Consider the following 5,314-nt stretch of genomic DNA (forward strand, 5'->3'; position numbering starts at 1 on the left):
ATGAGTCAAAAATGTCCAGCAAGTGATAGTGGAGTGCCTAGCAGTAGCAGTACCACTAGCAGCAAGAAAACTAGGAAAATCATTAGTTTGGGTACTAAATTAGACATTTTAAAGCATTCTGATTCAGGCGAGCATGCAGTAGACATTGGCCTCGCTCCAGGTCTTACTCCAACCACTGTGAGAACAATTTGGAATGATGCCGACAAGGTCAGGGCTAGTGCTCGGTGTGTAACACCGCGTAGTGCTGCTACAATAAGTCGATCAAGAAGTAGTTTGCTGGAAAACATGGAGGGTCTTCTCTCACTGTGGACAGACGATCAAAACCAGCGGAACATACCTCTAAGCTTGCTAGTGATACGAGCTAAGGCAAAAAGTTTGTATGACAATTTGAAGAGAGACCAAGATGAAGGATCACAGACAGAAACTTTCACAGCAAGTCGGGGATGGTTTGATCAGTTCAAGAGGCACTTCCACCTGCATAATATCAAGATGTCCAGTGAGGCGGCTAGTGCTGATATTGCAGCAGCTAAAAAATTCCCCGACTATCTCAAGAAAATAATTGAGGAAGGTGACTATTCCCCTAAACAAGTCTTCAATGTCGATGAAACGGGCCTGTACTGGAAGAGGATGCCTGAGCGGACTTACATTTCCTGAGAGGAGAAGACAGAGCCCGGATTTAAAGCAGCTAAAGACCATCTAACCTTGCTTCTAGGTGGTAATGCTGCCGGAGACATGAAGATGAAACCACCGAGAGTGTACCGATCTGAAACACCACGTGCTCTCAAGGGATTTTCAAAGGGACACCCTCTGGTCATTTGAAGATACAATAAGAAGGCATGGATGGCCAAGTTTGCGGAGCTCCTGCCACAAGACTGTCGTGCGGCGTTCTCTGCACTAGTTGATGGAAGGGAAGCTAGTCTTCCAGGCCTCCCTACAAGCAGCTTTGGATGCAGCAGACACAGCCTCGCGCACACTGTCCACGGGAGTGGTGATGAGGTGGGGTTCTTGGTTGCAGGTCTCTGGACTGCCACATGAGGTCCAACAGACTATCCAGGACCTCCCTTCGAGGGCTTGTCCCTCTTCTCCGAAAAAATGACAAGAGACTTCACAGTCTGAAGGACTCTAGGGCCACCCTGCGCTCTCTAGGGCTTCACACGCCAGCTACTTAGCACAGGCATTTTAGACCTCAACCTGTCCCGTGAGTCTACCAGACGCAGAACCGCCAGGACACACCTTGTCGGTGGAATAGGAGTGGTAGGAGGAGGCAGCATCCCTCCTTGAGACAGAGCTCTGGTCAGCCCAAGCCTCCACCCAGCTCCAGACCCTTTTGAAGGTGTGGTTGAGGGCAGCTTAGCACTTCAGACTCTGGATCCATCCCCTCTTACCTTCTCGTCACGTCTATCCCCTTTTTACAGTGCCTGGTCCCATATTACCTCAGACTGTTGGGTGCTCCACACGGTAGAAAGGGGATATTCCATCCAATTCTGTGCCCTCCCGCGCTTCCCCATCCCTCTTCAGGAACCCCTTTCACGAGCAACTTCTAATTCAGGAAGTGCATTCCTTCCTCTCGGTGGGGGCAGTGGAAGAGGTTCCTCAGGAGCAAAGAGGCAAGGGCTTCTACTCCCAGTATTTCCTAATACCGAAAGCCAAGGGGGGCCTCTGACCCATCCTGGACCTGTGGCAGCTCAACAAGTTTGTAAAGAGGCTCAAGTTCTCCACGGTTTCGCTGACCTCCATTATCCCCTCATTGGATCCAGGAGACTGGTACTCCGCCCTTGACTTGAAGGATGCATATTTCCACATCACAGACGTTACCTCAGATTTGTCGTGAGCAACAGCCACTATCAATTTGCCATCCTCCCTTTTGACCTGTCAGCAGCACCTCGAGTTTTCACCAAATGCATATTAGAGACTAACCAATTTATTTGAGCATGAGCTTTCGTGAGCTACAGCTCACTTCATCGGATGCATACCGTGGAAACTGCAGCAGACTTTATATATACACAGAGAATATGAAACAATACCTCTTCCCACCCCACTGTCCTGCTGGTAATAGCTTATCTAAAGTGATCATCAGGTTGGGCCATTTCCAGCACAAATGCAGGTTTTCTCACCCCCCACCCCCCCACACAAATGACCAGCAGGAGAGTGAATTTGTGTGGGGGGGTGGAGGGTGAGAAAACCTGGATTTGTGCTGGAAATGGCCCAACCTGATGATCACTTTAGATAAGCTATTACCAGCAGGACAGTGGGGTGGGAGGAGGTATTGTTTCATATTCTCTGTGTATATATAAAGTCTGCTGCAGTTTCCACGGTATGCATCCGATGAAGTGAGCTGTAGCTCACGAAAGCTCATGCTCAAATAAATTGGTTAGTCTCTAAGGTGCCACAAGTACTCCTTTTCTTTTTGCGAATACAGACTAACACGGCTGTTACTCTGAAACCTCTCCTTACAATGTGTATGATAATCAAGTTGGGCCATTTCAAGCACAAATCCAGGTTTTCTCACCCTCCGCCCTCCTCCCACACACAAACTCACTCTCCTGCTGGTAATAGCCCATCCAAAGTGACCACTCTCTTTACAATGTGTATGATAATCAAGGTGGGCCATTTCCAGCACAAATCCAGGTTTTCTCACCCCCCCACCACCCCCAAAACACACACACACAAACTCACTCTCCTGCTGGTAATAGCTGATCCAAACTGACCACTCTCCTTACAACGTGTATGATAATCAAGGTGGGCCATTTCCAGCATAAATCCAAGTTTAACCAGAACGTCTGGGGGCGGGGGTAGGAAAAAACAAGGGGAAATAGGCTACCTTGCATAATGACTTAGCCACTCCCAGTCTCTATTTAAGCCTAAATTAATAGTATCCAATTTGCAAATGAATTCCAATTCAGCAGTTTCTCGCTGGAGTCTGGATTTGAAGTTTTTTTGTTGTAAGATAGCGACCTTCATGTCTGTAATTGCGTGACCAGAGAGATTGAAGTGTTCTCCGACTGGTTTATGAATGTTATAATTCTTGACATCTGATTTGTGTCCATTTATTCTTTTACGTAGAGACTGTCCAGTTTGACCAATGTACATGGCAGAGGGGCATTAGCTCTCTACTCTGCATTGCTCTCTTATCTGCACCGCCGGTGGTTCCAGAAATACTTTTAAAATAGATTGAAAATATTGTAGATAAATGTAAAGGTAAAAATCAATGTGGTCTTTCCATGTTAGTTTGCTATCAAATGTCACAGCCAGGAATGTGTAGCTTTTACCTATACCTAATTGCTGTCCATATAATTTTTTTTTTTAGTGACTATCAATACTTTAATTTTGTGAACTCAAAATTTAAAGCTCCATATGTTTCCCCATTCCCCACTTTTCCTAAGAGCTTCATTTATTCTCTTCTCAGCTATTTTCTGGTTCCTGTTTCTATGGCGCTGTCATCTGCAAACAAGGAAATGCCTATTCCTGCACTCATCCTTTTTTTGGGGGTGGTTTATCATGTTGAATAAAGTAGGGTTGATTACACTCCCCTGTGGAGTATTGTTTGTGATTTTATATATGCTAGAATAGGCTTTCCCTACTTTAACCTGCATAGTTTTTACTTAAGAAATCCTTTGTTTACCTAGTTTCAGAGTAACAGCCGTGTTAGTCTGTATTCGCAAAAAGAAAAGGAGTACTTGTGGCACCTTAGAGACTAACCAATTCATTTGAGCATAAGCGTTCATTTTGGTTAAGGGGCCACAAGTACTCCTTTTCTTTTTGTTTACCTATATATTCTTCTTTTTATGTCCATGGATGTTATTTTATGCAATAAGCCCTCTCTCCAGAATACATCATATGCTTTTTCAATATCTTGGAAAGCTACTTATTTCTCATACTTTTTTGTGTTTGTCTGTACTCTACTATATAATCAGCTGTACTCCTTCCTCTCCTGAACCCACTTTGTATGTTCTCTGTAAGTACATTTCTCTTTATATATGTTGTTAATCTTTCATTCTTTCCATGGCTTTACCCATACATGATGTAAGGGCAAGTGGCCTGTAAGCATCAAGTCTTGTTTGCAGCTTACAGAGTTTCCACACTGGGACTACAAACGCATGTTTCCACTCCATTGGTAGCTCACGTTTCCCCCATATACTGTTGTACAGTTTTAGCAGTATTTTTAGACTCCATCCAGATGTTTTACCATTTCATTACATATGCTATCCTCATCTGGTGCAGAGTTTTTGCTTTTAGCTATAACTTTTCAAAGCTCCCTCATACAGAAGTTTTCAGTTAATATCATATCCTCATCTTCCTCCAACCTCTTCTAGTTCTCCTGATTCTCTTTAATGATCCCACGTCGGTCCACCAGAGATTTCTATACTCTGATTTTCACCATTACTAACATTGTAGACTGTGACACTCTGTACCTCGGGGGAACATCCTACACCCCCATGTCCATCTCTATAAAATGATTGCGTGCTAGCCAATAAAAAGTTTGCCATGTTGGGTGTGTCAAAGTCAGATTCAGGACTCACATAATTTGTCAGACCACTCTGTTTATTAGCAAAGCGCCTTGCTAATGCACCCAGATGTGAGCCCTGAATCTGACTTTGACAATTTGGAGGTTCCACCGAGATGTCAACTGTCTTCACTGGGGCTGTGTGACTCCTGACTGTTCTTAGGACGGCCGTGGCAAGCTGGCACCTGGGCATTTGGCCCGAGCGGTCCTCCACCAGAACGGAAGGGTGCATGACCACAGTGAAGTCTACGCCATTGAACCTGTTCGTTCCCACTCTGTTCTGGTAGGGATCCCAGGATCTGACATCAGGAATCTGGTCAGGTAATTATTTCTGTGTTTTGTCCGAACTGAGGATTGTCCTGTCTCTGTGTCTATCTGTCCTCCCTGTGGTGTGTTTGAGTCTGGGCACCATCTCCGTCTGGGGATTGGCTGACCATAGGGTTCCTGTCCCCACGGTGTGAGTGAGTGAAATCTGTACAATCGCAGCCGCACCGTGCCTTGGGTAAAACCCTTGGTGTGAAAGCAAGGGTGATTGAGGCAGTAGCCTGTGGGCTCCTTTTGTGTGTTGCACCGGGCATCGCTCTGACGAACCCGACTTTCCTTCTTGTGTGATTGGTGTGTAAAGTCCTCCTGTATGGATAACCAGACGTCTAAGTCGGGACAGTTCCCTAAAGAAACGCTGGCTCAGTTTATGTATTTTAGGAAGAGTCCGGACTCCTGTACATTTCTGGAAAAATGGTCTAGGCTAAGGGGTTCAGGTAGAGTGACTACTACCAGCACTACGCTTCTGTCCCCAGAAGCATTTACAGC

The 5,314-nt window shown here is 45.5% G+C and overlaps 1 pseudogene across 1 annotated transcript; it reads left to right on the forward strand.

Moving 5' to 3' along the window:
* Nucleotides 1-654, forward strand: LOC311514854 (tigger transposable element-derived protein 1 pseudogene; annotated as a pseudogene). Its single transcript has one exon. The product of its transcript is annotated as a tigger transposable element-derived protein 1 pseudogene (transcript).
* Nucleotides 655-5,314: the final 4,660 nt, after the last annotated feature.

Source organism: Lepidochelys olivacea, assembly GCF_965140295.1.
Source record: "Lepidochelys olivacea isolate rLepOli2 genome assembly, chromosome: 1".
In the NCBI taxonomy this organism is placed as follows: Eukaryota; Metazoa; Chordata; order Testudines; family Cheloniidae; genus Lepidochelys; species Lepidochelys olivacea.